This window comes from Equus asinus, chromosome 18 (genome assembly GCF_041296235.1).
Source record: "Equus asinus isolate D_3611 breed Donkey chromosome 18, EquAss-T2T_v2, whole genome shotgun sequence".
Classification (NCBI taxonomy): Eukaryota; Metazoa; Chordata; class Mammalia; order Perissodactyla; family Equidae; genus Equus; species Equus asinus.
This window is the reverse complement of record NC_091807.1, coordinates 40,979,167-40,991,301: the sequence shown is the minus strand read 5'-3', so window position 1 is coordinate 40,991,301 and position 12,135 is coordinate 40,979,167.

The window sequence follows — 12,135 nt, the reverse complement described above, 5'->3', positions numbered from 1 at the left end:
TGTGCCTGGGAACCCCGGCCCAGGGTCTCCCCCAACCCCCACCTGCATACAGCAGGCACTCAGTGCTGCTTCACTGAGAAGCCGCAGGGTGACGCACTGCCCCATAGGCGCATCTCAGCTCGATGTTGGCGGTCCTGGCCAGAGGATTCCGAGTGTCCCCTGCCCTGGGACACGCCCGGCAGTCGACAGTGGTGTCGAGGGACACAGGGTGGAGCTCTTCCACGGTGCCGAGGTTCGGGAACTGTGTCCTGAAAAATCCTTGGGACCAACTTTTCTTTTGACTGGGGGGGGGGGGTGCGGTGTGGCCAGAAGTCTTTGAGGATGGGCACAGGACAGGCCCCCATTGGCACCTCCTTGGCTGCTCCCCTGCACGAGTTTCCCAGGACGATGTCTCCCTCACCTCTGCCCTCTGCACCCCTCCCCGACCTCACCCCCACGATCCCAGCCTCTTTCCTCCCTGAAATGTGTCCAGAGCTTCTTCCCCAGCTGGGGCCACACCTGGGTGAAAACACCGAAGCTTGAAGGAGGCGCCACTTGCCCCCCAGAGGGGAGGGTGGGAGCCCTCTGCAGAGCCGGGCATGGCCCTCCCCGGAGGAACCCTGGTCAGAGGTGAGGGCGGGAGTGGGGGACCTCAGCCCCGTTGGATCAGATGTGGCAGAAACCCGCCCTGGCTGTTCTGAGCCCAGAGAGCATGCGGGAGGTGGAGGTGGCACCAGGCACCTGAGGATGCGGCATGAGGGTTCTCCCAGGATGTGGGGTTTTCAGTCTTAAACCGGGGAGGTCCTGGTCCACTCGGGTCGGGGTCCCTGGAATCTAGATGTGAATATACACTCATATGTGTGTATGTGGATGCCTGTGTATACAGTATGTGCAAGTGAATGGTACGTGCTTATGTACACACACACTTCTAAATTCAGGGGCTACGCACGTGAGTGACGTAGAAAGACGCAGAGATCGAGGGCTCCGAGTTTTCCTCAAGCAGGGAGCGTCTGAGTGCTGGCACAGAGGCGGGAGAGCCAGCTGCCCGTTTCCTCTTTCCTCCAGGGCTGCAGGCTCCCATGAGTCTCCTCAGAGAAGACGGTGAGTCCTGACAGCTTGAAGCTTTCCAGAGCCACGCGCATGCACACGTACTTGTGCACACATCCCACAGACACACATGAACACACGCGCAGCCCCCGCAGATCCCGTTACTCAGAGTTATATGAAACATGCCTCCCCCGACGCCTGGCCCCACTGGCCCCCCAGGAGGGACTCGGTGCAGAGAGAACTTCTTTCACACAGCGGGGCTCATGATGCCTCGGTCGGTGCAGCTCAAACTGCAGCACGTTCTGCTCCCAAAAAGCGGAAGTCGTCTGGCCCCGAGGACCTCCGTGCATTGTGCATCGGTCGTGCTGCTGGTGCTGAGGACTTCGATGCCAGCTTGAATGGTGCTCCCTGAATGTGGTACCGCCCACCTCGGGGATATGGGACCCCAGGGCCCTCCGGCAGCCCAGTCAGAGTGGACACAGGGTTTGGCCCAGAGATGTGCAGGGGTGCCCATCTCCCCCCATTAGGGCAGTGCACGGCCTGGAGACTGTGGTGTCGGGGGGCCCCTGGCAGGGCCTGACTCCATCGCTGGCTCGTGACCTGACAGCCTGTCTCTCAAAGACACATGTCCTGGCTGCCTGACTCCAGGTTCATGCATCAGAGTCCACGGATCAGGTTCAAGAGACCACAGATAAATGCACTGATCTGGTGCTGCGTGCTGGGCAACGCTCCCTCTTACTCCTCAAGTCCTCTGCTATGAGGAAGGTCCTGGGTCATCGTGTTGCTCATTTTACAGATGAGGACTTTGAGGCCCAGCAAGGTTAAGAACTTACCCAAGGTCACACAGCAAGAAGGAGGTAGAGAACAGGTTTGGAGCAGGATCCAAGCTTCCCAGGAGGCTGATGAGGTGGTGTCTGGGGCCTGAAGATGACCCAGGAGAACCCGGAGGAGAGCCGGGCACTCCTGAGAAGGCTCCTGATCCAGGGCTCTTCCCACTGGGCCACCCCACGAGAAGGGAACGTGCAACATCCCTAGGGCCCCTGCCATTGGCCCCTGGGGTCTGGGACCCCAGCACCCTGTGCAGCTTCATGACGTACACGTCATCAGTAAACTGCTGACAGGGGACAGACTACCCTCTGATGCTGGCTGGGGAGAAGATATGGGCTTCGGCTGGGCTGTGTCTGAGCGATGCGTGCGTGTGTGAACAAACAGCTGGGCTTCCACAGGGAAACCGAGTCTCCATCATCCTGTCTCCTCCAGCGGCTGGCGTCGTGCAGGGCACGGCAGGGGCGTGAGGCCACTGGGGACCAGCTGAGCCAATGGTCTACCAGGTTTGCTTTGGTGGGAGCCCAACTCTCCTCACCTGCCTCGAAATCCAGCTCCACCCAATTAGCAACAACGAGCCAGACACTCCAGAGGCCACTCTGCAGACACCAGAAAACCCTCCCAAACCTCTGCCCTTGGCTTGGCCTGGGTGTGGAACAGACGGACATCTACAGGAGCAAAGGTCAGACGCCTTCATCTCCACCAGGCCGCCAGCTTCCTCACTAAAGGCTCTTGTACCTCAATCCAAGTCCCGTCGTCATCCTCATAGCAGAACCCGAAGACCTCTGCCAGGGAGCACTGAACCGAGGCTATGTTCAGAGGAGGGGCTGTGCTGGCCCTGGGTGGGCCCACTGACCACTAAGCCGCCCTGCCTTCCTCGCCTCCTTGGGGGGCATGGCACTGTGTCACTCATCCTGTCAGCTCTACCCGGATACACCCAACACCATCCAGATGTGGTTTTCTCCCACGTTCCGACACACAGAGATCTTTATTTTTAACAGCTGCATAAGATTCCATTGCCTGCCTATGCCAACACTCATTAGCGTGGGGGTTGTTGCCAGTCTTTGCTCTGTTGGGTGGCATTGCAATTACTGTCCTTGCGCATCCGTGCACCCCCCCACACACCCCCCACTAGTCTCTGCACTGTCTGTTCCTTTCACTTGGTTTGTTGGTTCTGCGTTCTCTCCACCCTTGAACAGAACCCCCAAGGATGGGGCCTTTGTCCTTTAACGGTGGGTCCCGGGACCCAGCACTGGAGACGCCCCCCCACCATGTTTTCTTCCAGAAGCATCACTGCTGTAGCTCTCATGTTTACTTCCATGGTCCACCTGGGAATTGACCGTTGTTTGTGGGGTCATGTACAGCTCGTTTCCTTTTCTCCACTTGGATATGCAATGAACCCAGAACCACGTATCAAAGAGATCTTCCTTTACTAACCCACATTTGTTATCAATCCAGTGTGCCCTACATGAGTGTGTCCATTCCCTCCATTTCACTGATCTACTTGTCACCCAATGTTAACTACTCTAGCTTACTACTTAACTACTTACTTAACTACTCTAGTCGCTCACTTTGCAAGATTGTCTTGGCTAGTCTTGTCCTTTTGCATTTCTAGGTAAACTTTAGAATCATCTTAGCAATGTCTCCACCACACACACAAACATACACCTGCTGGGATTTTAATTAGGATTATATTGAATCTATAGATAAATTTTATGTCTAGTTTTTTTCTGTGAGGAAGATTGGCCCTGAGCTCACATCTGTTGCCAATCTTCCTCTTTGTTATGTGGGACGCTGCCACAGCACGGCTTGATGAGAGGTGCTAGGTCCGCAGCTGGGATCCACACCTGTGAACTGCAGGCTGCTAAGGGGAGCATGCGAACTTAACCACTGTGCCACCAGGATGGCCACCAATTTTACGTCTTTATAACATTTGTCTTTTAAGCCACGAATATGTCACATCCCTTCATTTATTTAAGTCTGCCTTAATCTGCCTTAATCAATGTTTTATAGTTTTCAGAATCTCTTGTTAGATTTATTACAGGTGGTTGATATTTTTTGATGCTATTGAAATGATATCATTTTAAAATTCTCATCTTCTAATTGTTTGTTGCAGGTCTATATAAACACGATTGACCTTTGTATATCTTATATCCAGTGTCCTTGCTAAAATCACTTTTTAAAATAAGAGCTTTACTAATACATATTTCACATGCCATATAATCCATCTATTTCAAGTGTTAAATTCAATGTTTTTAGTATATTCACAGAATTATGCAACCATCGTCACAATCAACTTTAGAACATTTTTATCACCCTCCCCACAAAAAAAACCCATAGCTGTGCTAGCTTCACTTTTAATCCTAAACGTCTATCTGCAGATTCTTTGGGATTTTCTACAGACACAACCGAATTCCTGCTGTGCTGTAGTTACGGAGACTGGAAGAACCCTGGAAGGTTTAATAAAAATACCCGCCTGCTGGAGACGGAGAACAAACAGGGCTTGAGAAGGGGGAGCCTGAGTTTGCAAATGCGCCAACGCGAACAAGACAGCCAGCTCAACGTGGGCGGCACAGCACGCACGTGCATGTGTGTGTGTGTTCCAGAACGGCTAATTGCAGTGTGCATTCTAATCCTAGGTATGGGTTGAGAATCAGTCGGATGTAAACAGCATCAGGAGGTGTGAACGATTCCAGTACAAGCTCCCAAGGGCCTTATCTGCATAGGCATCTCTGTACATACCTCCTTCTGCTCCCCAGAGAAAAAGAATGGATGAGCCAGGCCACACAGGGGCAGATGGCGAGAGGGATGGGCGTGGCCAAGCCTGTCCCCTCACCCGGGCTGCTGGCATGCCAAGGGTCCCCAGACAAACCCTAGTATCTGGCAGCTGTTTCTTGTGGGAGGTGTCGCCAGAGACATCAGCCTCCTCCCATGGGAGGTATTGGCGGTGACCGGCAGGGTGTCGTTCCCTGTGGTCCTCGGAGAGCGAAAGCATCTGTCTGTATAGAGAGGTTGCTCCCCAACCTCCAGGTGCCTGGAACAGTTAGGAGAAAAAAATTCTGTGTCTCAACATTTTTTCTGGGTCAACCTCAGATAAAATGGGAGGAAAAGACTCTGTTTAAGAGAATTTCTGCTTATGTAAGGTCAGCATGTTACACAGCTTGTGATTTTCAGGGGAAAGCGTCAATAATAATGTAGGAGTTCTCATTTAAACAAATTCACACATTTTATAATTTTGATATTCACACTAGTATGAAATGTCAAGGTTTAAGAGCTAACATTAAATTTCCAGGGACAACTGGGCGAACATTCTCTCCAGCGAGAAGGAAGTCCCCACTGGCCGATTTCTTCCTTCCTTTCCCTCCTCCCCTCCATTCTCCTGCCCTGGGACTTCCCGAAACCGGGACTGGAGGAGAACAGTCTTGAAGAATGTGCTGACTCCGACTCCAGCCTGACACGGGCAAGCGGATCTCGGCTCTGGTTTATTTCGACAAAGCCTGTGCCTTCTAAGAGGAAGGAATGGTGCTGAAACCCCAGTTTGAAATATGATGGACTCCTGGGCAGAAAAGCACAGTAAATGAGCAAAGAAACCAATGGACGTGTGGACGAAGGCTCATACAGGAAGAGATGACAAGTGTCCTCTGTTTCCATGAGAACTCCAACCAGTAACACTAAAACGATCTTCTGACAGTGAACTGTATTTTGAATCCAAGATTCTGCCTTGAGTATAAGCACACGCCCAGAAGAAAAAAACAGCTTCTGAGCTACTCATCTGTAAATTGGCGGCACCCGAGGAAACAGATAAGATAATTCACTTGTGGATGTGTGCCCGAAGCGCAGAACAGAGGCTGGCTGTTAAAACAGTTCCTCCAAGGCTAATATTTTCAGAAGGAAAAATATAACAAAGGTTATTACCACCACATTAAATCTCTGTTAGGTTCCGTTTTACTTTTAACCTAATAAGAAGGAGCTAAAATAGTGCACACGTGTCATTGTGTATTTATCAAAACCCATAGAATGTTCGACACAAAGGGTCGACAGTAATGTGAACTGTGGATCTTAGTTTAGAATCGTGTATCAATATGAGTCTCAGCTGAAACAAATGTAGCACGTTCGCTAACGCCTCCACGTTAGCGATAGTGGCGGCGAGATGGGGGTGGGGGTGGGGGTGGGCGGGATATGGGAACACCCTGTACTTTCTACCCAGACTTTCTGCAAACCTACAAATGCTCTAAAAAATAAAGTCTACTAATTAAACATTTTTAAAAGGGAGCCAAACCACAGTCCCCTTCTTTAATAAACCCTATGTGGTTTTTCCTAGTAATAATATTAATCATCTTAAATGTCAAATTTGGAGTCCTTCATATCAACATTTTGGAATATTATATGGTGTAAGAACATGACATTTTAGTAATTCTCTGTTTGGTCATTTCATTACCTGGTGTTACAAACTAAACATTTTGTAAGTGACTTGTAACATACATAACTGCTCCCCTTTCTTTAGTTCATAAACGGGAATTTACAGGCGCGCAGATGATATTATAATATTAGAAAGACCTATAAAATTGCTGCACCTGGATTGTCTCAGTCTGTTCGGGCTGCTTTGACAAAATACCACACGCTGGGTGGCTTATGAACAGCAGACATCTGTTGCTCCCAGCTCCGGAGGCTGGACGTCCCAGACCAGGGTGCCAGCACGGTCCGGTCACAGACTTCCGGTTGTGTCTTCTCGTGGGGGGGGTTAGGGAGGGCGCTGGGGTCCCTGTGACAAGGGCACTAACCCATTCATGGGGGCTCCACCTCGTGTCCTAACCTCCTCCTGAAGGCCCCAGCTCCCAACACCATCGCCTTGGGGTTAGGATTTCAACAGACGAATTTGGGTGGTGGGGGAGTGGACACAAATGTTCAGACTTAGCACGAAAGTTCAGGGGAGGTTTAAAGGTAAACATTTCTCATGACATTAATGTGAATTGCATTGTATCAGAATCTCATTTCACCGCGGCTGCTGATGGTCTCAAACGGCCTCTGCACTTTGCACAAATACGACCTTAAAAATAAATACCCGAGTTTCTTTTAAAAATTAGAATTCAACACCAAATTGTGAGTTACTAAAAAAAAGTCAAAGACAAATTCCAGGCAAATCCTGCAGACCTGTGCTCATCTGGCTCTGTTGACACACTGGCATCTCCACAGGGTCGCGTGGGGACCTCACCCGGCTCCTCTCGTCTGGGCGTCAGCCACAGTGGCTTTTCCTGAAGCCAGAACAAAGCAGCAACATGACCAATGTCTAAGGTGTCATCTGTGCAATGTGTTTAAGTGAGATGTGGTTCTCTTTCAAACTGAGGCTTGTCGATCACTTTATGGGCATCATTTAAACATAATGTTTGGCGTGACCATATCTAAGGTGGCACAGGAACACTAATATGAAAACAGGAAAATGGGGCCGAGAAGGAAAAGGCTGATTAATCAGAAAAGTGGGAGCATAAATGTAAGGGCTTTTGCAGTAAAACGAAATGAGAAAAGAATCGACACATTTCCTGGGCCTGTCTTGTGGGTGGATGTGCTGCCCTTACAACCAACAGTAGAAGGCACCCCCCTTATAAAAGCAACATGCACGTTACCATCACTCCACTCACCATTGGATTCCCGGGGGCAGAAGGACCTGGGAGGGCGTGTCTACCCGAAACCCCGTACGCGTGGCCGTGTACGTGTAACTGCGTGTGGAGCCAGCACGGGGCCTGGCAATCGCAGTGAGCCCCCAGTGTCACAGTAGGACAAGACAGACGCCCTCCCAGGCACCAGCTGCCATGACCCGGCGAGGGCTTGCAGTGAAGACCACCTCCAAGCAAGAGGCTACACCTCCGAACGCAACATTTAGTTATTGGACAGGAGCAAACACCATGGAAGGGCTTATCCTGTCACAGTCACACAAAACGTCACCCGTTCTGGGAGCAGGTGGACTGTATATTATTAAAGAAATATACGCAGAGGCAAATCGCAAAATATACAACTATAAGATAAAATCTCACCGTCTGCCCACTATTTTCATGTGAGCATGAATTTTTTTTTTCTGCTTTATCTCCCCAGATCCCCCCGGTACACAGTTCTATTTCTTAGTTGCAGTCCTTCTAGCTGTGGGATGTGGGACACCCCCTCAACGTGGCCTGACGAGCAGTGCCATGTCCACGCCCAGGATCTGAAGTGGCGAAACCCTGGGCCCACGCAGCAGAGTGCGCGAACTTAACCACTCGACCACGGGGCCGGTCCCCGCGTGAGCATGAATTTTTACATTATTTTAGACTCATTTCTACTGTCAACACCACCACCAACAGGCGGACATGCTCATCTGAGGCAAGATTTTCAGCTGGAGAAATAATCGTGTCGTTCACGAAACTGTTCATCAAGAGAGAAAACCCAGCGTGGGTCCCTGAAGAATCTGAATCCGAGTTGCCATGAGATGTTGTAGCTAAATTGAGACATCTTGGCACACATTCCTGAGTTCCGAGTCTGGTTTCCGATGTGTCCCCAGAGTGCCAGGACCAGAGCCACCATGGGGACGGCCTGATGGGGACCGGCAGCCCGGTCTTGGCACAGAAGCTCCCCGGTTCTTGCCAATGGGATGGGCTCCATCTCAAAGGGCTCACACTGGTCAAGTGGTGACAACCTGGAGCTGAACGAAAACAAACCCACAGTCCCCTAAAAGAAGCTTAGTCTCTAAAAGTTGCAAGCTTCTCGTAGTAAAGGAGAATCCCCTTTTTTCTTGTCAAATTAATAGCACTAAATGGGGGTTACTTTAGTCAGCAGAAATGCTGCTAATGTGAGTTGCTTCTGATCGTGTATCTGCTCTTGAAAGGCCTGGTTTCCTGGGGCGGCTGCAACAAGTACCACAAACCCTGTGGCTTAAAACAGCAGACATTCATCCGTTCGCGTCCTGGAGGCCACAAGTCTGAGGTCCAGGTGTGGGAAGGGCCGCGCTCCCTCCCGAGGCTCTGGGGAGGGTCCTCCCTGCCTCTTCCAGCTCCTGGTGGCTCCGGGCGTCCCTTGGCTTGTGGCTGCATCGCTCCAGCCTCTGCCTTTGTCTTCACCTGTGTGTCTGTCTCTGTGTCCGGATGTCCCCTTTTATAAGGACACAGTCATATTGGAATAGGGCCACCCCTAGCGACCTCATCTTAACTTGATTAAAACTGCAAAGGGCCTGTGTCCAAGTATGGCCACAGGCAAGGGCTAGGATTTCCATACATCTTTTCAGGTGGGACACAATTCAACCTACAACAAATGTGTCTGCGCCGGGGCCGGCCCGGTTCCTGTGAGCAAGGACTTCTCCCCAAATTTGGGAAAACCTCACCTGTCAAGGCTGTGTTAGTTATCTGTTGCTGCATGACTAGTGGCCCCTGTTGCATGGCTTACAGTGACCTGCAGTCACCTTCCTATCACCACGCAGCTGAGCTGGGTGGTCCTGGCTCAGACCTCTGATGCTGCAGTGGGCTGTCCCTGGCTGCGTCACCCCAGGGTTACCATGGGTTGGCAGATCCAGTTCCAGGTGACTCACTCGTGTGGCTGGCAAGTTGGGTCTGGCTGTTGTGGGGGAGGCCTCAGCGCCTCCCTGAGACTCAGTGGCCGGCCATCGTCTGCATTGCAGGCTGGGTTTTCCCAGTGCTGGGTGATGGTTTCGGCTCTCAGCTCTCGGATCTGGGACTCTTTCTCTTTCCTGTAGGCTCTAGAGAGAAAAGCAGGTGCTCTTCCTCTGTCCCTGGGGGGTTCCTGGCAAATCCACAAGAAGGTGTGTGCAGGCGGCAGGGTTTCCAGACATACCTGTGGCCAGGGAGCTCTCTTTCTCTGGAATGATGAAAACACCTCGGAGATTTTCCTTTTCTCTCCCAGGTGTAAAACCCACAGAACCTCTACACTTTGTGCTCAAAGCTAGGCCAGTTGCTTCATGTACTCGGGGCGACTTGTCTGGAAACCACCATGACGTGTCACAGATTTTAAGGCTGCCAGAGGGCACTTGATGCTCCGTGGGGGCTGGGGGGTCCTTCTGGGAAGTTCCAGCTTCTCACTCTTTATTTAGGGGAGCTGAAGGGCCTGAGGCAGGGCCTGGACTGCACCCCGGGGAGCTGGCCTGCCTCGTGGACGCCAAGCATGGCGCTGAGGGGACCCCCAACACCCATCTCCCCAGGGCCGAGGGCCCACTCGGAGGACCCCAGGGATGGCAAAATGACATGATGCTCCTCGAGTTCCCCTCCCTTCTGCGGCCTGCCCCCAGCTGCCACTTCCTCAGCTGTTTTAATGTGCTGCTTTGATGTGGCTCTCAGAAATGCCAGCTAAGGGACTCTTGCACCTGACACGGTGGTTCCCCAGCCCTGCCCGGAGGAGGCCATGGTCCTCACCCACGGGCCAAGCTCCTGCCCCAGCCACCCCCACCTCGGACCTGGGGCGCCAGGGTGCCTGATGTCACTAAACTACTGCTCCCCTTCTGGGCCACGGAGGTTGGGAGGGGTGGCTGCCGGCCCTTCCTGGCCTGGTGGGGTGGCCACGGTGCTCGGCACCTGCTGTCCCACTGCACCCACGGTCCTGTCACTCAGGTGTCGGGGGCACAGGCCAGCTCCCCTCCACCCTCCGGAACCTCCCAGCCTAGCAGCTGCTTCGAGGGCTCTTCCATCACCACAGGTCTGCTTGCCGCCCTGGGCTTGAAAGCCGGGTGGGGGCCCACATGTCCTCAGGGGAGACTGAGGCCCACAGACGCTGTGGGCAGCCGGGGCTTGGGGTGGACCCCGCTGGCCCGGTGCTGGGTGGTGGGCTGGGGATGAGACCAGAGCCCACGGTCAGACTTCGTGCCTGGTCTCCCGCCCCCAAAAAACTGCAGAGGGGCCCCCAAGCCTGCTTTCCAACCTGGTTCCTATCCGTTCCCCTTGACAGGAAAGAGCTTCTAAGGGGAAGTGAATCAGAGGCTGAAATCTGTGTTCAGGCCACCGTGGGGGGAGGTTAGCAAAGCTGAGACTTTTTCACACCTGTCCAGCTGGCCGGGTGACGACTCCAAGAATCGCAAGATGAGGTGACAAAGACCAACACAAAGCAGGCAAAACTCAGTTAGGTCTGAAGTGTTGGCACCGAACGATCAGGGGTGGAAAGCAAACGGCTGTCTGAAGTGAAGGGGCAGGAGGGGCCGGGGGTCGTGAATGTGCGTGCTGAAGTCCGTGTGACCAGAGAGAGGAGGGGCGTGTAACTCCCAGACCACGGAGGAAGACGCGCAGTGTAACCAGTCGTCCTAAGGGGCCCAGTCACTAACACCAGGGGCTTAAATGCATTTCATTAGAAATCAAGAAAGACTGGAATTCAATACACCAGGCATATAATTTAAGGATTTGGGCAAAGAATAACAAAATGAACCCCAAGACAGATCAAGGAAATCACTAATAGAAGAAAAAGGGAATTAATGAGAGAGGAAGTGGAGGCAGGATTAGGCGCATCAGAGCCACAGCCCTGAAACCAGGGAGACAGGGAAACACCAGCAAATTCCCCGAGAAAGGGGCCCCTCCCCGGCACGACTCGCTCAGAAAGTATAAATCCCCAAACGAAGATGGAGCTGCCCTGGGGGACCCGGGAAGATGGCGGACTTCACAGTCGGAGGCAGCTGGGAGTCCGGCCTGAGAAGGGAGCGGTCAGGGTTGGGCGGATTCCACTGAAGATGGAAGGGCCGAGGACCCCAGGTTGTACAAAGCATGGCTGAGGTTCCAGAAGGGGGACACCCTGCCCCACGCGCTCTGACTGGAGGGGCGGCTCCCTTTAAACACTGAGATGTAGGGGGCCGGCCCCGTGGCCGAGTGGTTAAGTTCGCGCTCCACTTCTGCAGCCCAGGGTTTCACTGGTTCGGATCCTGGGGATGGACCTGGCACCGCTCATTAGGCCACGCTGAGACGGCATCCCACGTGCCACAACTAGAGGCACTCAACTAGAATATATGACTGTGTACTGGGGGTCTTGGGGAGAAAGAAAAAAAAAGAAGATTGGTCATAGATGTTAATTAGCTCAGGTGCCAATTTAAAACAACAACAAAAAACACCGCAAGGTAAGGACACAGCGCTCCTGGCTTTCCCCCCCGCAGTGCATGGATGGCCACCCCCGTCACTCCACCAGACGGGCATCGTCTGCCTCATGCCTCCTTCGTCTGTATCAAAGATTTCTGAACTCCTTTGTGCCGGCACCCCCCAGGCACTGGGGGCACCTCACTAGAGGTACGTGCTGGAAAGGGGGTGCAAAATGGGTGCTGGGGGGGTTCCAGGTGGG